The following is a 22,457-nucleotide window of genomic DNA, read 5'->3' on the forward strand; positions in this document are numbered from 1 at the left end:
TTTCAGCCGCCACTAGGGGCGGGCGCGCGCGCCCCCCGCTCGCCCCCGACTCCCGTGCGTGTGCCCGGCGGGCGCGATCGCCGCCAGGCACACGCGATCGCTCGTTACAGAGCGGGGACCGGGAGCTGTGTGTGTAAACACACAGCTCCCGGTCCTGTCGGCAGGGGAAATGCTGATCTTCTGTTCATACAATGTATGAACAGAGGATCAGTGTTTCCCCTAGTGAGGCCACCCCCCCCCCACGGTAAGAACACACCCAGGCATACTTAACCCCTTCCCCGCCCCCTAGTGTTAACCCCTTCACTGCCAGTGGCATTTTTATAGTAATCCAATGCATTTTTATAGCACTGATCGCTATAAAAATGCCAATGGTCCCAAAAATGTGTCAGAAGTGTCCGAAGTGTCCGCCATAATGTCGCAATACCGAAAAAAAATCGCTGATCGCCGCCATTACTAGTAAAAAAAAAATATTAATAAAAATGACATAAAAATACGCCTTATTTTGTAAACGCTATAACTTTTGCGCAAACCAATCATAAACGCTTATTGCGATTTTTTTTTTTTACGAAAAATAGGTAGAAGAATACGTATCGGCCTAAACTGAGGAAAAAAAATGTTTTTTTATATATTTTTGGGGGATATTTATTATGGCAAAAAGTAAAAAATATTCATTTTTTTCAAAATTGTCGCTCTATTTTTGTTTATAGCGCAAAAAAATAAAAACCGCAGAGGTGATCAAATACCACCAAAAGAAAGCTCTATTTGTGGGAAAAAAAGGACGCCAATTTTGTTTGGGAGCCACGTCGCACGACCGCGCAATTGTCTGTTAAAGCGACGCAGTCCCGAATCGCAAAAAGTACTCTGGTCTTTGGGCAGCAATATGGTCCGGGGGTGAAGTGGTTAATATGGTTTGGGCCCTGGGCAAACATTTTTTTTTGGGCCCCCCTCCAGCTTATTTTGGGCCTGGCTGGTTCACATGTATGTGTTTTGGCGGCCCTCATTTGTGCAGGCACAGCAGCCCATTGATTTGAATGGGCTGCCATGCCTTCATATATATAAAAAATAAAAGAAATAAAGAAATATATAAAAAAAGTTTTTTTTTATAAAAAAAAAGGGGGGTTGTCATCCGGGGCCCTGGGGAACTACGGGCCCCTGGGGACCTCCAGACCTCAAAAAAATAAAAATAAATTGGCCCTTTAATAAAAAATAAAATAAAAATATATTAAAACATTATATTTTTTTTATTTAAAAATAAATAAAAAAAGGGGGGCCGCCATCTGGGGCCCTGGGGGCCCCTAAAAAAATAATAATTGGCCCTTTAATAAAAAATAAAAATATATTAAAAAAATATATTTTTTTTATTTAAAAATAAATAAAAAAAAGGGGGGTTGCTATCTGGGGGCCTGGGGACCCCTTAAAAAAAATTGGCCCTTTAATAAAAAATAAAAATATATTAAAAAAATATATTTTTTTTTATTTAAAAATAAATAAAACAAGGGGGGTTGCCATCTGGGGCCCTGGGGGCCTCTAAAAAAAAACTGGCCCTTTAATAAAAAAAAATATATTAAAAAAATATATTTTTTATTTAAAAATAAAAAAAGGGGGGTTGCCATCTGGGGCCCTGGGGAGCCCTAAAAAAAATTGGCCCTTTAATAAAAAATAAAAATATATTAAAAAAATATAACTATATTTTTAAAAAATAAATAAAAAAAGGGGGGTTGCCATCTGGGGCCCTGGATATGTGTGAACCGGATCAATTGAGAGCCAGGCACAGTCTCCTGTCATGCGAATTGGATGCGGAGAAACCTGCATTCAATGCACAGTAGCCAGGGGGGGCTGGTACACACCAATTGCGGTGCAAGAATGCGCCTTTTCCCGCACTTAACAGGAACAGGTTACAGTCATGCATGGATAACCATATAATTCCTAATGGCAGCCCCACGCATTTTGTAAATGCGGGTGTTTTTGAGGCCACTAAAAAAGTACTGCAGGAGCATGCGGTTTGGCACAGCGCAGTTTTGAAAGTTGCGCCTGCCATACTTTTTACGCATTCCTGCATATTCGACAACTCCTCGAAATAATTGTGCTGCCAAAAACACGCGGACGCACCCTTTATGGTCAGGAATACAACCCTGAATAGAACGGTTTTGAAAGCAGTTTAGTGTCACTTCAGGATTGTATTACCCAAAGGTTCCAGTTCAGAATCTTTGTTTTATTATTATTATTATTATTAAATAATTGTTATTGGAATTTCCATACTAATAACACCATTTCGGAATCTTCTATCCCCGCTGAATATTATTTCCTTGTTCTGCCTTTTTCATAACAAAGATTGTATAGTTTGATTTTTTTTTTAATTATGTGATTACAAATTGCAAAATCAATGAAGCCCCTGAGTCAGGTGAGCCGCACCTCTATTGTATAATGTGTGTAGATGTGATGCTGTAGCCGGGAGTGATCGCAGAGTCCGGCCAGCACAGACATCACACTGACAGGTATGTGGGAGGTTATATTATTGGCAGCCTCCAGCTCGCATCCCTGACTGTCTGTCTGTCTGCAGCTGGCTCCAGGCTCGGGGGTGGGATGTGCTGATTTTCCACTGGGTATTTGTTAGGTCAGACGCGGCTCGCTCTCTCTCCGGGTTATTTATTACCTCTCTCCCCCGGCGGCAGAGCTGCGGCTCCGGGGCTGCTGCCAACAACCGGCCCTGACGGGGCCCACTGCAGGGGGGATGGGGAGCGACGACGGACTTCCTGGCAGAAGGGAGATCTGACCATGAAGACTTTCCAGAGGTGACCCGACTTGTTCCAGCTCCTAAGAAGGGAAAAGTTTTATATTGTGTGAAGGGATGAACTGGTCTTCTATTATTAACCACTTCAGCCCTGCAAGATTTACCCCCCTTCCTAAACAGGCCATTTTTTTGTGATACGACACTGCGTTATTTTAACCACTTAAGCCCCGGACCAATATGCTGCTAAATGCCCAAAGGCGTTTTTACAGTTCGCCACTGCGCCGCTTTAACTGGCAATTGCGCGGTCGTGCGACGTGGCTCCCAAACAAAATTGGCGTCCTTTTTTCCCCACAAATAGAGCTTTCTTTTGGTGGTATTTGATCACCTCTGCGGTTTTTATTTTTTGCGCCATAAACAAAAATAGAGCGACAATTTTGAAAAAAATTCAATATTTTTTTACTTTTTGCTGTAATAAATATCCCCCAAAAACATATATAACATTTTTTTTTCTCTCAGTTTAGGCCGATACGTATTCTTCTACCTATTTTTGGTAAAAAAAATTGCAATAAGCGTTTATCGATTGGTTTGCGCAAAACTTATAGCGTTTACAAAATAGGGCATCGTTTTTTTTTGTTTTTTTTTACTACTAATGGCGGCGATCAGCGATTTTTTTTTTTTTTTTTTTTTTTTTTTTTTTTTTTTTTTTTTAAATTATTTTTTCGTGACTGCGGTATTATGGCGGACACTTCGGACAATTTTGACACATTTTTGGGACCATTGTAATTTTCACAGCAAAAAATGCCTTTCAATTGCATTGTTTATTGTGAAAATGACAGTTGCAGTTTGGGAGTTAACCACAATGGGCGCTGTAGGAGTTGGGGTTCACCTAGTGTGTGTTTACAACTGTAGGGGGGTGTGGCTGTAGGTCTGACGTCATCGATCGAGTCTCCCTATAAAAGGGATCACTCGATCGATGCGCCGCCATAGTGAAGCACGGGGAAGCCGTGTTTACATACGGCTCTCCCCGTTCTTCAGCTCTGGGGAGCGATCGCGAGGAGGCGGCTAGAAACGAATAGCCGCGCCCTCGTCCCGGATCGCTCCCCGCGGGTATCCGACCGCCGCATGTAGCGGGGGGTGGGGGGTTCCCGATCGGACCCCCGACCCGCGGAAAGGCGGGGACGTACATGTACGCCCATATGCCTGTACGTGCCATTCTGTGGACGTACATATACATGCGGCGGTCGGCAAGTGGTTAAATGACAAAGCTGTACCCAAATAAAATAATGTCCTTTTTTTCTTCACAAATAGGGCTTTCTTTTGGTGGCATTTGATCATCTCTACAGTTGTTATATTTTTTTTGTGTAAAAAAAATAAATAAATGAAAAAAAAAAAAAGGCCAACAATTTTGAAAAAAATAAAAATATATATTTTTTACTTTCTGCTTTAAAACATACCCAATAAAAAAAAAAAAAAAAAAAAAAATCTAATTTCTTCATTAATCTAGGCCTATATGTATTCTGCTACATATTTTTGGTAAAAAAAAATCCCGATAAGCGTATATTGATTGGTTTGCACAAAAGTTATAGGGCCGGATTCACAAAGAGTTACGCCGGCATATCAGTGAATACGCCGACGTAACTCGGAATCTAATCCCGTCGTATGTTTAAGTGTATGCTCAAACGGAGATACACTTAAACCTGCCTAAGATACGAGGGCCTGCGCCGTCGTATCTTGGGGTGCAATATTTACGCTGGCCGCTAGGTGGCGCTTCCATTGAGTTTGGCGTAGAATATGCAAATGAGTAGATACGCCGATTCACGAACGTACGCTTGCCCGTCGCAGTAAAGATACACCGTTTCCGTAAGAGGTATGCCGGCGTAAAGATAAACATGCCCCCTAGGTGGCGTATCCAATGTTAAGTCTGGCCGTCGTTCCCGTGTCGCAAATTTGAAAACTTTACGTCGTTTGTGTAACTCGTCCGTGAATGGGGCTGGACGTCAATTACGTTCACGTCGAAACCAATGACGTCCTTGCAACGTCATTTGGAGCAATGCACACTGGGATATTTTACAGACGGCGCATGCGCAGTTCGTTCGGCGCGGGGACGTGATACACGCCCCCTACCCGCAGAATTTGGATTCCGCCGCGTGATTTACGCTACGCTGCCGCAACTTTACAGGAAAGTGCTTTGTGAATAAAGCACTTGCCTGAAAAACTTGCGGCGGCGTAACGTAAATGACATGCGTTACGCCAGCAGAAAGATCCGCTGATCTTTCTGAATCTGGCCCATAGCGTCTACAAACTATGGGATATTTTTATGGATTTTTTGGATTTGTAATGGCAGCGATCGGCGATTTTTAGCGGGACTGCGACATTGCAGCGATCAAATCTGACACTTTTGGGAACCAGTGACACCAATACAGTGATCAGTGGTAAAAAAAAATGCATTGTTGCTGTACTAATGACACTGACAGGGAAGGGGTTAACATCAGGGGCAATCAAAAGGTTAAATGAGCTCCTAGGGAGTGCTTTCTAACTGTGTGGGGATGCCTTGACTAGGGGAAGACAGAGATCCGTGTTCCTACTTAGCAGGAACAAAAGATCTCAATCTTCCCTTCTCACAAAACAGTGGTCTGCCTTGTTTATATAGGGAGACCGCCGTTCTGCCTCACCTGAACATCGGGTCTGCTAAACCCACTGATTGGCTTCCGGTGTGATTAGACATGCGTGCCGCAGATCCAGTGCACAGAATCATGTACAGGTGCGTGATTTTGCGCAGAAGGGCCACCCTGCCACAGAATATCTGCATGGGGCGGTCCAGAAGTGGTTAAAGCGGGGGTTCACCCTTAGAGGGCACTTTTTCCCCTTAGATTCCTGCTCGTTTTCTCTAGGGGAATCGGCTATTTGTTTTAAAATATGTGCAGTACTTACCCGTTTACGAGATGCATCCTCTCCGTCGCTTCCGGGTATGGGCTGCGGGAATGGGCGTTCCTTCTTGATTGACAGTCTTCCGAGAGGCTTCCGACGGTCGCGTCCATCGCGTCACAATTTTCCGAAAGAAGCCGAACGTCGGTGCGCAGGCGCAGTATAGAGCCGCACCGACGTTCGGCTTCTTTCGGCTACGAGTGACGCGATGGATGCGACCGTCAGAAGCCTGTCAATCAAGAAGGAACGCCCGCTCCCGAAGACCCATACCCGGAAGCGACGGAAGAAGATGCAGCTCGAAAACGGGTAAGTACTGCACATATTTTAATACAAATAGCCGATTCCCCTAGACCGAACGAGCAGGAATCTAAGGGGAGAAATTTTTTTTTTTTATAAATGGGTGAACTCCCGCTTTAATATACAATTGATGGAGATTAGGGACTTGCACACAAAATATAAAAATACAAATGTATTATTCATACATATAAAATCAGCAGCTGATCAGCCACAGGGGTATTCTATATTCAGAGACCATCCTCACATCTACAGGTAACAAGCACACATACCCCTGTGGCTGATCAGCTGCTGATTTTAGATGTATGAATAATACATTTGTATTTTGTGTGTAAGTCCCTAATCTCTGTCAATTGTACATTATTCTATAAATGGGATGTGGCACCCAGCAAGAACAGATTTCTAGAATAATTGTTCTTCCATTACTCACACCTTGGAGCTTTATTCCAATATGTTCCTTATTTTGTTTGAGGATCTACATTTAGGAAGCTAAAGGAGCTCTCTGCATTTCCAGTGAATTTATACAGTCCTCCAGGGACGGCCCATCCATTAGGGGCGCCACCCCTCATCCTCTCCCACCTCTATATGCAGTGGATAGATTTATGCATAGCATGAATCTATCCACGACCGCCCCCCTTTCGGGTCACCGGCATTGAAATTAGAGCGGCCAATTTTTTTTTAAGAACCTGATTAGAGCCATAGGCTTCAAAATAGGGTGGACTCCGGGAGCAGAGCATTGTGTCTAGGGTTGTAACCTGTCCTGGATTCACCTGGACAGTTTGGGTTTTGAATCATGTGTCTGGCTTTCAGACTGCCTGCAACCCGGACACATTATTCAGACTGGACTGCAACTTTAAGTAACTGAGTACCACAACTGCCGAGTGCATAGGCGTGCACACGGGCCAGGTGTGCCTGGGCTCACCCTAATCACCAGGGTTGCCAACTGTCTGGAGGGCAAACTGCAGTTGTCTAAGCAGAGTGGCTGTGACTCTCTCGTACACTGCCCAGAGCCAGTACAGTTCTGTCTCCCACCCCACATGGGCGGGAGAAGAAAGCGGGCTAGATCTGCTCATTCTCTTCCCGCCCCTACCCCTTTTTGTCTGTCTCTGTGAGGGCGGGAAATTTGAAGCCCAGCAGCTAGCAAATACAGTACATGGTGGATAAAAGGTGCCGATGCCTGAGCCTCCATCCTCACGTGAGTGAGCTCACCATCCACTGTCTTTGACTTAAAGCAGAGTTCCACCCATTTAAAAGTCAACAGCTACAAAAAGTGCAGCTGTTGACTTTTAATAATCAGAGACTCACCTGTCCCACGGTCCAGTGTTGCGTGCGCATGAGGCCTCGCTCCTTTCCCTCTCCTCTCTGCGGCACCGGCATTCTAACTGTGGGCACCTGGCTTCACAGCCGGGCACATGCTGCTAATGCGCAAGCCATGCTGTGATTGGCCGGGCAATCTTCTGGGACATGTGCTGTGTCCCAGAAGATTGCAGGGAGGGCGGAAAGGTGATCTTCCTTTCCGGCCCCCGAGCTGGGTACCTGTAAAAACAGGGTACCAGTTCCCCCAGCCCAAAAAAAAATTACATGCCAAATGTGACATTTTAGGGGGCCACCATTTTTGGGTGGAACTCCACTTTAAGTTTCACCCTTCCCTGCCTTCTCTCTCCTACCTGAGTGAGTTCAATAAAGCAAAGGGGACTCGGATGTAAGGGGTACTCTGCATACTCTGATGTAAGTGGGGCTTTGGGCACCCAGATTTAAGGGGGGAATGCTGGGAACTGTGATGTCAGCGGGGGAGGGGGGGGGGGGGCTTTGGTGAGCAGAAATCCCCTACATCCAAAGTTCCTCTCTACAACAGAGTCCAGAACATTTATATAGCACAGTTTCGTACCTCCTAACTTTTTAAGATGGGACGGAGGGACACCTATAAGCAAAAGTATGTAGGCCTAGGACATACACCCTGCCACGCCCCCTTAAGGGCGAATTATATAAAAAAAAAAAATGTATTCATTAAAACCCATAAGTGATTTTTTACTACTACTGTATATATAATAATATATATATGTCTCATATTTAATCCAGGAGTTTAAAAAGAAGATACTACTTCTAATTTTAGGGGATATGACTACCAAATGTTCAGAAGATAAGATAGAGAAAAAACTTTTCACTGCATATTTTGTATTCTATTCTTAACAAAGAAGCGCAGGGGTGCATTTGCAGAGTTCAGGGATGCACTATGTACAGAGTGCAGAGTTCAGGAGTGCAGAGTTCAGGGGTGCCGATGTGCAGAGTTCAAGGGTGTGCGATATACAGAGTGCAGAGTTCAGGGGTGCACAACGTTGCAGAGTTCAGGGGTGCGCGATGTACAGAGTTCAGGGGTGTATGATGTACAGTGTGCAGAGTTCAGGGGTGCACAACGCTGCAGAGTTCAGGGGTGTGCGATGTACAGAGTTCAGGGGTGCACAACGTTGCAGAGTTTAGGGGTGCGCTATGTACAGACATCAGGCGTGCGCAACATTAGGAGTGCTGAGTTCAAGGTGCATTATTTGCAGTGTTCAGGAGTGCGCTATGTACAGAAGTCAGGGTTCAACAGTGCACTACGTACACAGTGCAGAGATCAGAAGTGCGCTACGTACACAGTGCAGAGATCAGAAGTGCGCTACGTACACAGTGCAAAGATCAGGAGCACGCTTTGTACACCGTGCAGGGTTCAGGAGTGTGCTATGTACAGAGTGTAGCATTCAGGTATGCACTACATAGAGCACAGGTTTCTGCACAGATGTCAATGTAAATGGTGGCCCGAAATCGCAAAAAGTAGAATAGTACAGAAACTACTTTTTTAAATCAGTGCAGCGTCGCACCGATTAAGGTGGTGAAATTACCGGCAATTGTGCATGTCAAATCGCATGTCAAGATGCACCAGTGTGAATCAGGGCTCAGGGCTTTTGCACACAGGTGACGGAGCTCATTCAGTGTAATTGCAGCCCAGGTGCAATGTACAGCCCGTCACTGACGTGAATAGTTGTACGCTGCTGCACTCATCTTTATGATCACTGTATAGAGTAATACAGCAGCACACAACTATTCATGTCCGTGACTGGCTGTACACTGCACCTGGGCTGCAATTACACTGAATGGGCTCAGCCACCTGTGTTCAAGAGCAGGGCCGGTACAAGGCAGGGGCGGGAGGGGCGAGTGCCCAGGGCGCTACCATTTTGCACAGGAGGGGGGGCGCAGTTCTGACACACAATCGGCCGCCTGACAAGTACACTTCTGTGTGTCATAGACAGCGCGGGCAGCGGCAGTGGCACTGTACAAACTGTGCCGACTGGCTGCCGAGTGCACCTCTGCTGTCCCGGTCACGAACACAGCTGTGCTATCTGTCCTCCCCCCGTTTGCTCTTCCGGCCGGGTTACAAGCGGCCACACTGACAGGGGAGGAAAACAGCTGTGGGCTGTGTAGTGAGAGCCGACTCATCCTGCTTCTCCCTCTGTCAGGAGCTGCAGGATCGGAGTGGCTGACCTGTGACAGGGAGTGAGGCAGAGGCAGAGCGGTCGTCTGTGCTTCCCCCGTCCCGTCACCCCCCCCCCTCAGACTTCTATAGCACAGCACAGAGTGAAGTGTTCTGGCTGTATGCTACAGATCTGAGAGCGCGCCGCACACACATTCCAGAAAGGTGCAGGCAGTGTCACGGTGAAGATGAGAACTATGAGAAGGAGGGGGAGGAATTTGTGAAAAGTGGTGAGAACTCTTTAAAGGGAGGATTACAATGGTGGCTATGAACGGACATTGGGGGGTGGGGTTGGATACAGAGGGGGCTATGGAAGTGGGGGTATACAGAGGTGGCTATGGAGGAGCGGTATACAGAGGTTGCTATGGAGGAGCGGTATACAGAGGTTGCTATGGAGGGGGGGTATACAGAGGTTGCTGTGGAAGGGGGGTATACAGAGGTTGCTATGGAAGGGGGGTATACAGAGGTTGCTATGGAGGGGGGGTATACAGAGGTTGCTGTGGAAGGGGGGTATACAGAGGTTGCTATGGAAGGGGGGTATACAGAGGTTGCTATGGAAGGGGGGTATACAGAGGTTGCTATGGAAGGGGGGGTATACAGAGGTTGCCGTGGAAGGGGGGGTATACAGAGGTGGCTGTGGAAGGGGGGGTATACAGAGGTTGCTGTGGAAGGGGGGGTATACCGAGGTTGCTGTGGAAGGGGGGTATACAGAGGTTGCTATGGAGGAGGGGTATACAGAGGTTGCTGTGGAAGGGGGGGGTATACAGAGGTTGCTATGGAAGGGGGGGTATACAGAGGTTGCTATGGAAGGGGGGGTATACAGAGGTTGCTATGGAAGGGGGGGTATACAGAGGTGGCTGTGGACAGGGGGCGATACAGAGGTGGCTGTGGACATGGGGTACAGTGGTGGCTGTGGACAGGAGGGGGATACAGAGGTGGCCGTGGACATGGGGTACAGTGGTGGCTGTGGACAGGAGGGGGATACAGAGGTAGACGTGGACAGGGGGGGATACAGAGGTGGCCGTGGACATGGGGTACAGAGGTGGACAGGGGGTAAAGAGGTGGACGTGGACAGGGGGGGGATACAGAGGTGGCAGTGGACGGGGGGTACAGAGGTGGACGTGGACATGGGGTACAGAGGTGGATGTGGACATGGGGTACAGAGGTGGACAGGGGGGGATACAGAGGTGGCAGTGGACGGGGGGTACAGAGGTGGACGTGGACAGGGGGTTACACAGTGTGTGTGTACATTTTTTAGGATGTTGGGGTGAAGAGCAATATTGCATGGGGGCCCCAGGAAAATGGTTGCCCAGGGTCCAAACAAAATTAAAGACAGCCCTGGGCGGGTTGTTAGCAGGCATAAGAGTATCATTATCCTATGCCGGGCATCACTAAATGGAAATTCTGTGTGGGGGATATGTAAAGGGGCAATACTGTGTGTGTGGGGGGGGTCATGTAAAGGGCAAAATACTGTGTGTGGGATGATCATTTAATTTGTATTGTTTTAAGTATATTCTTGTTCTGAAACAACGTTGATTCTTTCTTAAAAACGGGGGGGGGGGGGGGGGCGCAGTTTGCCATATTCGCCCTGGGCACCAAATGGCCTTGTCCCAGCACTGTTCAAGAGCTCTGGTCTGATGGCCTAGATGAAGGAAGGGATGGTTGGATGGAGGGAGGGATAAATGGATGGGTGGGGGGGAGGTATAGATGGATGGAGCAAAGGATGGTTGGAGAGAGGTATGGATGGATGGAGGGAGGGATGGTTAGATGGAACAAGAGATGGATGGTTGGTTGGATGGATGGATGGAGAGAGATGGATGGATAAGGCATGGATAGAGTGATGAATAAATGGAGGGAGGAATGGTTGGACGATGGAGGGAGGGATGGTTGGATGATGGAGGAAGGGATGGTTGGATGATGGAGGGATTGTTGGGTGATGGAGGGAGGGATTGTTGGATGATGGAGGGAGGAATGGTTAGATGGAACAAGAGATGGATGGTTGGTTGGATGGATGGATGGAGAGAGATGGATGGATAAGGCATGGATAGAGTGATGAATAAATGGAGGGAGGAATGGTTGGATGATGGAGGGATGGATGAAGGAGGAAAGGATGGAGGGATGTTTGGATAGAGGGAGAGAAGGATAGAAAGATGAAAGGATGGATGGAAGGAAGGAGGAATGGAAAGGGGGATGGAGGGAGGGATAGAACACAGACATCCTGTCCTGGTGCTGTTCTTCTAACTTTCTGTATCACACACTTTGAAATGAGCCTCTGCTCTCTCATGTTTCTTTAAGCTCACTGCAGAGGCGGAGAGAAGAACCGTCTGCCTCTTGTTATCCATCCTCCATAGAAGGCTGTGTTCTCTCCACTCCTGTCGCCCTCCTATCGATCTGCCAGCACCACCTCCTGATACAGCTTAGCTTATAAGTCAAATCAGGCGGGCTGAGGAAGGGGGCAGGTACAATGCTGAAGAAGCAGCAGAAAGGCTGTATATCAATCTGCCTCTGAAATCAGGCTGCCGGGTCTACCTAAAGATTATCGGCTTATGCGGATGGAGCAGCTGTATCCCTCTAGACAACGCTGTATCCTGGCCTAGGCCAACAAGGCCCAGGCATAGGGCAGCACTTTGTAGAGGGATAGCACGGAAAGAGTCCCCGCCGGCTTGCGCTACACTGTTAGTGTAGCACCAGTCTTAAGGGGTGGACTCAGCAGAGATGCAAGTTAGTCTAGCGCCCACATAAAGTAGCCGCACTGCTTCCAGTATGCGGGCGGTTGGCATTTCGCAACTGTGGGGGGGGCGGTGCTTCTAACTTTGACTGTCCTATCATCCTGGACCACAAACCTTCCTCACTGCGCTATATGTTTTCTGTTGCACCATTGGCATGGTTATATCTTCTTAGTCCTCTCCATATACTTATCAGACATTTGTACTTAAAATAGAACTATAGTCAACACTTTTTTAAAATTTTGGATGGAGTAAGGGAAGGTTATAGCCCCGGTCAGTTTCTTTTTTTACCATCCCTCTCCCATCGGGCGCTCAGAACTAGTAACCCCACTTGAAATTTTTAGGGCGGGTCTTAAACAGCAAGGGGTGTGGCCTCGACAGGAAGGGGTGGGTCATATTTAAATAAGGGGGTGCACGAGTTTGGTCAGGCCTAGGGCAGCACAAAACTTAGGCCCCGTACACACGACCAAACATGTATGCTGAAACTGGTCCGCGGGCCAGTTTCAGCATACATGTTCGGTCGTGTGTAGGCGCGAGCGGGCCGAATTCCAGCAAACATTTGCCCGCCGGGCCTTTTCCCAGCGGGCAAATATTCCTGGACGTGTTTTAAAACCGTCCGCTGGAATCCTGCCCGCTCGGACATGTACGGTCGTCAGTACAGACCTACCGTACATGTCCGAGCGCCCGCCGTCCCTCGCATGCGTGGAAGCCTTTAAATGGCAGGCCCGCCCACGTCGCCGCGACGACGCGGACACGCCCCGCGTAGTGTTTACGCGCGGACTTCTGTACGATGGTTAGTACAACCATCGTACAGAAGCCCTCTGGCAGGCATGTACGGTGAAAACGGTCCGACGGACCGGTTTCACCGTACATGTTTGCTCGTGAGTACCCGGCCTTAAATACACTACTGCCTCCAGAGGAAAAAAAGAGTCCCAAGCCTTCTGACATCAATAGAGGATGTGCTGGTACAAAAAAAAATTGTGACATATGCATCTGAATTTTGGAGGTGCTATGAGGGTGCTTAAAGGGGTTGTAAAGGATTTTTTTTACCTTAGTGGAGTCCTTCTTCACTTACCTCATCATTCACTTTTGCTTTTAAATTTCCTTATTTCTTCTGAGAAATCCTCACTTCCTGTTTTTCTGTCTGTAACTCACCACCGTAATGCGAGACTTTCTCCCTGGTGTGGAGAAAGCCTCTTGAGGGGGAGGGGGAGAGCAGGAGTGTTAGGACGCCCACTAACACACAGCTCCTTTCTCTATCTGCAAAGTAGAGAGTGTCCTGACTTGCCTGCTCGCCCCCTCCCCCCTCAAGAGGCTTTCTCCACACCAGAAGAAATAGCTGCAGATCATAGGCGTGCGCACAAGGTGTGCCTGGGCACACCCTAATCACACTGTGCTGCTTGGCTGCAGAAGAAGGGACTGGGGAATCTCTGTCTTAAAAGTGAGATATTAGAGGGCAGTTTAGACCTCTGATATCTCACCCCCAATGGAGCTTCCAAGAAATTGTATGTGTGTGTGTGTGTGTGTAGTCCACTGCTCTACTGAGCTATATATACTGTATATACACACACACACGCGTGTGTTTGAGCTTTGGGTGCACACCCTAATGCCATGGCCTGCGCACACCTATGCTGCAGATACACAGCTACAACGTATGTAGGAAGATTTGTTTAGTCTGTGTATCATCTAATGCTGGTCACGGAACTGGGTACCACTAAAGCCCATCTCTGGACACCATCATTTTCAAAATGTAGAGATTTTAGTAAGTGTTTAACTCTGCATTGCAGTCTCATTTCTTCAAAATGTGTAAAAATATTTATTTTGCTTCCATTTTACATCTGGCACTCCACCAACGTGGATATATGTGTGATATACACCAGCACTGGTGTCTCCACACCTATCAACACTCATCCATTTACAAAATGGATGGCCACAGTGTCACCACAGGCTACGTTTTGTGAATGACCATAGGTGGGGGCGGAGATACGATACCAGCGCTCGAGTCTATCATACGTGCATCTCTGATGTTGGCAAGAAAGTACAGTAGGAGCTTACCTTACTTGACAGCAAAGGTAAACACTTACTCATAAAAAAAAAATGAAGGCGATAGTGTCTGGAGGTGCTTTAATGTGAAATGTTAGTGAATGGGTTTGGATATACAATTTCTTTCACTAAAATAACAAACATGTTACAGTGGGTATAGAACCCCCCCCCCCCCCATTTAAAATAATCACGTGCAGCAACAATGTTGCTTTGCAGCCTGAAACGAAGACAGACACCATTTTTGTTTCTTTCCAGCTGTATTTACTCAGTGCAACTTCTAACATCCAAGTGAAAGATATATAACGCCCAACATTTTTTAAAACAAGATCACTGAGTTGGAAAAAGGATCACCCCCTTGTGTCAGTATTTTGTTGAACCAGCTTTTGCTTTAATTACAGCCTTTAGTCTGTTGGGGTATATCTCTAGACTTTGCAATATTTGCTCATTCTTTGCAGAACTGCTCAGGTTAAGTTAAATTTGATAGTGCCAGTTTGTGGACTATAGACTTCAATTAATTCCACAGATTTTCAGTGGGGTTTAAGTCTGGATTGCGTGCTTTGGGTCATTGTCATGTTCTTCAAATTAACAACCTTTTGGCAGAGGGCAGCAGATTTTACTCAAGATTTCCTCTTCTCTGTGTGCAAGCATAAGAAGCCACTTCCTTTGGTGGCACACACAGGGCCGGCCCTAGGTGTTCAGGCGCCCTGTGCGAGATAATCCTGTGGCGCCCCCCCCCCCCAATGGCCCCTGTAAATTAAAGTATAGGGTGGTATTGGGACGGCTGGGGCGATATAGGGCAGGTTGGGGTAAAATAAGGCAGGTTGGGGTGATATAGGGCAGGCTGGGGTGGTATAGAGCAGGGTGTGGTGGCATAGGGCAGGTTGCGGTAGCATAGGGCAGGTTGCGGTGGCATAGGGCAGGTTGCGGTGGCATAGGGCAGGTTGCGGTGGTATAGGGCAGGCTGGGGTGGTATAGGGCAGGCTGGGGTGGTATAGGGCAGGCTGTGGTGGTAAAGGGCAGGTTGCGGTAGTATGGGGGAAGGCTGGGTTGGTATAGGGCAGGCTGAGGTGGTTTAGGGCAGGTTGCGGTGGTATAGGGCAGGTTGGGGTGATATAGGGCAGACTGATGTGGCATAGGGCAGGCTGAGGTAGCATAGTCCACCTCTGTGGCGCCTGGGTGAACTGCACCTCATCTAGGATCGGCCCTGATGTGACTCACATTCTGTGAGCTGTGTGTGCCGTACTCTGTTGCCCATGGCGCCCTGTGCAGCCGCACGGCTCGCACACCCCAAAAGCCGGCCCTGGGCACACATGCAGGCTTTCTCCAATGTTGGGCTGTGTATTTATAGACACACACAGCATGACTTGCCCCTGACCCATCCTGACATTATTTGATTGACAGCAGCAGTAGCCAAAGGCTACCATTGCTATCAGTTTGCCCTGTGAGTCCAGGGAGAAAAAGCAGCGCTGCTGCAAACGGACACAGTGATGGATAGATACAGGATTTAGGTAAGTATTTATGGAGGAAGGCGTACAGCTACTGAAAGGTTTTTACCTTTCAGTAAAAAAGTGCAAGAACAAAGGTGTAGGTATACCACCTATGTGCACAAGCTCTTATCTCACTGTAAGTGGGAAATTCTGTCACAGGTGAAAGAATTATCAGGCAGGCTTTTTTTTGGTATTTATTTATTTGAATACCCACATCTCTTTAGGAGCTTTAGCTATTTAGGGAGCTTTAGAAGAATATTGACCTAACACTGTAGGTATGGTAAGAAAAATATAAACCAAATGCTAATAGAAGCCTTATTTAACCACTTCAGCCAGGGAAGAATTTACCCCCTTCCTGACCAGAGCACTTTTTGCGATTCGGCACTGCGTTGGTTTAACTGACAGTTTGCGACGTTGCACCCAAACAAAATAGACACCCTTTTTTCCCCACAAATAGAGCTTTCTTTTGGTGGTATTTGATCACCTCTGCGGTTTTTATTTTGTGCGCTATAAACAAAAAAGACAGACAATTTTGAAAAAAGCTATATTTTTTACTTTTTGTTATAATAATAAATATCCCCAAAAAATATATAAAAAAAATAATTTCTTTCTCAGTTTAGGCCGATATGTATTTTTCTACATATTTTTGGTAAAAAAATCGCAATAAGCGTATATTGATTGTTTTGCGCAAAAGTTATAGCGTCTACAAAATAGGGGATAGATTTATGGCATTTTTTTATAATTTTTTTTTTTTTTTTACAAGCAATGGCGACAATCTGCGTTTTTTTTTTTTTTTTTTTTATTGTGACTGCGTCTTTATGGTGGACACCTCGGAAACTTTTGACTATTTTGGCACTATTGTCATTTATAAAGCGATCAGTGCTTAAAAAAATGCACTGATTACTGTGTAAATGACACAGGGGTTAAACACTAGGGGGCTATTAAGGGGTTAAAGGGGTTGTAAAGCTTTGTGTTTTTTCACTTTAATGCATCCTATGATACAGATTCAACATAGAATATCAGTGATAATCTCAGTCTCTGAAGTCCTATTCTGCAGAACATTATGCCGCGTACATCGGATTTTCCGTCGGGGAAAAAATCGGATGGTTTTTCCGAGGAAATTCCGCTCAAGCTTGGCTTGCATACACAGGGTCACACAAAAGTTCTCTGAAGCATGCAATGAATTGTTTCGAAGCATGCGTCGGAAATTTTGCGCGTCGGAATTGCTACAGACAATAGGAATTTTTTCCGTCGGAAAATTTGAGAACCAGCTCTCAATCTTTTGTTGGCGGAAATTCCGACAGCAAAAGTCCAGTGGAGCATACCCACGATCGGAATTTCCGTTCAAAAGCTCACATCGGACTTTTGCTGTTGGAATTTCCGATCGTGTGTACGGGGCATTAGCGTTTGCATTGGAGAACTGAACTGCAGCATGGCATACTGGCCTATAATACCATTTTTTCCACTTTGCCTGCAGTAGTAGCATTCTGATATGTGTGCTGCTGCTGGAAACTCTTGAGTGTGCTATTAATGTGTCCTGTAAATAATAGAGACGTGTCCTCAACTGTTTGTTTTGGTCACTTTTTAAAGCACTGTAGATGGATAGATACAAATAAGCTTTCTTAAATGAGAGAAAGTTAATTTTGTTGATAGGTTCAAGTTAAGGCAAATTGTTCCCAAGACCAGAGTATAGAAGTTGTAGAGCGGGGGGATCTAAGTTGTTGCGGGGGAAAGGTTCCGTCCGAGTTGTTGAGCGGGGGGGTGGTCCGACGATCGTGGGTGAGCGGGGGGGGGGGGGGGTTGCCGTGGATGGATGTGGTGAAGTTCTTGCCACTCACTACTGCACAGCCTGTCAGTTCTCGCATGTCAACCCCTTTGCGGGAGGATGCAGTCTGTGCGTGAAGTTCCCGCAGAATCCGGGCGGGTTGGGAGGTATGTCTCAGTGACTACCAATCATTTTTAAGCAGATTAGGCATGATGGCAATTGTAGTTCCTGAACAACTGGAGGGCCATAGTTTGAAGACCCATAATTTAAAAGATTATCCATCATCCCAACTTTAGGAAATGATATAAAATTGTTAAAGCCACTGTTAATTTTCTCTTATCCCTATTTTCACATTAGCTGAAATTATCATGCCTCCTTTCCTGTTGGAACTATTATTTCTTCTCTATTGGCCAATGTTACACACAGTTATCGATCAGCCAACAGACAAATGTTTACTATTGGCTGATGTTTACACAGAGTCCCACAGCTACTACCTAGGGATTGCTAAAAAGCTGGGACAGATAAAATGGCAAGAGAAACAACATGCTTTACTTTAGGAACAGTTTTGTGTTATTTAATAATATAGCTTAAAAAGCAACGTGTTAGGTAACGCATAACAACCAATGATTTAGAATGCCACTTTTAGCTACTAAAAACCTTTAACCTATATTGACCAATCATCTTAGGGTTTACTGCAGACATATTAGTGAACACATTTGAACAAGTAGACTCTAGATGGACTTTTTAGGCACCACAACAAACAGTCATCTAAAAATAAGTAGTTTATACAAAAAAATCTAAAAATTACAAATGGAGTGCCGTAAAAATTTTCAGCACCATATGCTAGTAAAACTACCACATAGACATCACCATAACCATTTATAGGCCAAACTGTAACAATGCAGTTTTGTATAAATAAACTACTTATTTTTAGATGACTGTGTGTTGTGGCGCCTAAAAAAATCCATCTAGAGTATACTTGTCAAATTTTTCTATAATTTAGGATGTGGCACCCTCTTACTATATCTGTATCTACAGTATCCCCCTGTGGGGATGCCCTCTTTTCATCTTGAATATTAGTGAACACAGTAATTGGTTACCCTAGATCAGGGTCCCTAAACTTTCGAAAAAGGGTCAGTTTACTATCCTTAAAACTTTAGAGGGGTTGGACTGTGGCCAGGAGGAGTAGAAAATGTCCTGGTCTCAGCAGCAGTAAATACTGCCCAATGTTTGTTATTAGAGGGAGGAATAGTGCCCCATCATTGGTGTCAGTGGCAGGAATAGTGCCCCATCATTGGTGTCAGTGGCAGGAATAGTGCCCCATTATTGGTGTCAGTGGGAGGAATAGTGCCCCATAGTCAGGGTCAGTGGCAGGAACTCTGCCCCCTGCTGCTGAAAGTGAGAAATAGTGCCCCATCCTTGTTGTCAGTGTGAGGAATAGTGCCCCATCATAGGTGTCAGTGGGAGACATAGTACCCGGTCATTGATGTCAGTGGGAGTAATAGTGCTCCATAGTCAGTGGCAGTGGCAGGAACTCTGCCCCACTGCTGCTGAAAGTGTGGGGCATAATACCCCAAGACCCGATAAAAACAATTAAAGGGCTCCATTTGATCCCAGACCACAGTTTAGAGACCACTGCCCTAGATAATAGCATTTTGTCCATTGCTGTTTGCTTTATTGAATGATCACCTCTGCTTTGTGTTCTGTGTTTTAGATCTGCTGCTGAGGGTGGAGAAGTGACAGTCCTTAGGATATGAATCAATAATAATAGGTAACAAATCAATATCTCCACATGAATTTCTGATAAAGGATTCCTTTCTGTTGCCTCCAGTATTCTGATATGACATCCATTTTTAGTTTGAAACTCTGAACTATCTGTTTATCTATTATCTATATATCTTTTTTTTAACAGAGAAATCTATATATCTTTAAATATAAAGAAACAGTCCTATTACAGAAAAAGCACACATATATACATATAGGCCCAGATTCTCAAAGGACTTACGATGGCGTAGTGCCATGTACGCCGTTGTAAGTCCGAATGAGAGCCGTCGTATCTATGCGGCTGATTCTTAGAATCAGTTACGCATAAATTCGGCTAAGATACGAGCGGCGTAAGTCTCTTATGCCGTCGTATCATAGTTGCATATTTACGCTGGCCGCTAGGTGGCGCTTCCGTAGATTTCCGCGTCAAATATGCTAATGAGCTAGATACACCGATTCACGAACGTGCGTGCGCCCGGCGTAGCAAGATACGTTGTTTACGTAAGACATACGCCGGCGTAAAGTTACCCCTCATAAAGCAGGGGTAAGTCATGTTAGGTATGGACGTCGGAAACGTACGAACAGCGTTGTTTTACTTCGTTTGCGTAAGTCGTCCGTGAATGGGGCTGGACGTAATTTACGTTCACGTCGAAAGCATTGACTATTTGGGGCGTAATTTTGAGCATGCGCACTGGGATACGTTCACGGACGGCGCATGCACCGTTCGTTAAAAACGTCAATCACGTCGGGTCACTGTACATTAACATAAAACACGCCCACACTAGCCTACTTTGAATTACGCGGGCTTACGCCGGCACAGTTACACTAAGCCGCCGTAACTTTGGCCGCAAGTTCTTTGAGAATACGGGACCTGCCTCACTAAGTTACAGCGGCGTAGTGTATCTGAGATACGCTACTCCCGCCTATAGCTAGGCGCTTTTTTGAGAATCGGGCCCATTATGTGCACTCAAACAACAATTGGGAATTAAAGAAAGTAAACATGTAAAAAAAAATGTTTTTATTGATTTATTATTTTTAGTAATGCAACTGTATCTGACAATTACACTATTAAATATATGGTACTGTAGATGACCACTATTGTCTAAAGTTGGCAGTGTTCATCTGCAGTCTACAGATTAAAATGTTTATGTGATTACTATATCAGACCTGACAAAGTGATCATATGATCCGATCATCAGTGGGGAACCCAGGTGTCACTGACAGCAGGGATTAAGAGCTGGCAGCCACGCAATGTATCTGCCAGTGGTCCTCAGAGGTGAGGACCTTTTCTTCTTGATCTTATTCCTGGAATGGGGCATCCTGCTGGGGAATATTCAAGTAGAACTAAAGCCAAAACTTTTTTTTCATTTTGGATAGAGTGTAAAGTAATTAGAAAACATGTCAGTTTTTTTTTTTTTTGGCATCTGTGACCCTGATAGGGAGATCCGCTCTCTCAATTTGTCCTGGTGACCATTATCACTAAGAATACATACCTCCCAACTTTTTGAGAAGGAAACAAGGGACACCTATTAGCAAAAGTATGCAGGCATAGGACACGTCTCCTGCCATGCCCCCTTAAATGTGAACGATGCAAAAAAATATTAGTGTAACCCACAAGTGCTTTTTTTTTAACCACTACTATTCCTTTATACTGGTTTTTGAAATTTGCAAATACAGCAATTTACAAATCGGATGAAAGGTTTAGCACTGGGAAACACTTTTTGAAAGATAAAAAGTGCATTTTATATACAACTATATAGATCAGACCAAAATGAGGGACAAATGAGGGGGGAAGAGGGACACAGGGACTTCGGTCTAAATCAGGGACAGTCCCTTCGAAATCAGGGACAGTTGAGCGCTATGAGAATAAGAATACCACATTTTGAGCAATGATCAGAACAGAAATAGAGAAGAAATCTTTCAATGGGGACACAAGTTCTAGCAGCAACCAGGGATTTTAATCACTTGGGGGAGTTCCTCTACCCATTATGGCTATGGAACATAAAGTAAAGGAACATTTCCCCATTAAGACACAGATGTAAAGCAAAAAAAATGGCAGAGGCTATAGCCAGCACTTTTTTCCAGGCAAAATTCTAACTTTTGTCTCTTGTAAACACAGAAACCCAAATTCTTAATTTACAAGTAACAGCACACCGCTCTTGGGGGAGTGCCCAGAACCCTCTTTGCCCTACAGATCCCTATGACGGCAGAGGAGGGCACAGGGATGTACACAGCTGCACTGGTCTGTCAGGCAGCAACTGCTCCCAAAGCCTGTGCCTGTAGACTGCACTCTCCTCCTAAGATAAGTTGTAACTACTCTTCAGCAGCAGTGTCTCTCTTTCATATTCTCAAGGAGAGAGATTAAGGGCTGGGAGAAGAACTCTGTACAAGGTGAGGAGGGGTAGTCGTGGAAGTTAGGTCTTTTTTGGTATGATAATATTTTGGTAGTACAGGACCTGTTTTACTTTTTCTACAGTTTGGAGTTTAGGTAGCTGGCAGGATGACACATCCTCATGGGGTGTGTTCCTGACACTCCGGGCTCACAAGATGTGGGTTAAATGTGGGTGCAAATGTGGAATGCTGACCATCATTCAGTGTCAGGCCCCGTATACACGTCCGAGAAACTCGACGAGCAAAACACATCGTTTTGCTCGTCGAGTTCCTTGTGAAGCCGCCGAGGATCTCGGCGAGCCAAGTTTCCTCATTGACTAACGAGGAAATGGAGAACATGTTCTCTATTTGGCCCAACGAGATCCTCGTCGGTTTCCTCGGCCAAAAGTGTACACACGACCGGGTTTCTCGGCAGAATACGGCTCCGATCGAGTTTCTGGCTGAATTCTGCCGAGAAACTCTGTCGTGTGTACGGGGCCTAACAGTCTAAAATGTCCATTCAATAAGTCAGTTGTCAATTGTATGATAGTAATGAGTTGCATGTTAAGCAAGTTGTTCGGAGTGGGCGAGTTGTGTAACCTTACCGCTTACGGTCATTCCCATCCCTTTTGTCAGGATTCCTGCTGTCCCTGTATTGACTTATTTATTAGAACTTTAAATCTTCCTTTTACTAGAGTCTTTGCCAGAGGACATTTAAATCTTTCTGTTCTCTCAGAACAGGATCTCCCAAAGGAACAGAGGTTTTTATCCACAGTGCGGCCCCGGCACATAGAACCGCGTGTGAAAGACACGGAGCTGGAGCTGCAGGCCATGACAATTTAAT

General features: G+C 45.8%; 1 long non-coding RNA gene across 1 annotated transcript; it reads left to right on the top strand.

Annotated features, from left to right (window-relative positions):
- Positions 1–2,381: 2,381 nt before the first annotated feature.
- LOC120916090 lies at positions 2,382–22,453 on the top strand. Its single transcript, XR_005743953.1, has 3 exons — positions 2,382–2,495; positions 19,194–19,250; positions 22,350–22,453. It is a non-coding gene; the product is annotated as an uncharacterized LOC120916090 (long non-coding RNA).
- The last annotated feature ends 4 nt before the right edge of the window (positions 22,454–22,457 follow it).

This window comes from Rana temporaria, chromosome 10 (assembly GCF_905171775.1).
Source record: "Rana temporaria chromosome 10, aRanTem1.1, whole genome shotgun sequence".
NCBI lineage: Eukaryota > Metazoa > Chordata > Amphibia > Anura > Ranidae > Rana > Rana temporaria.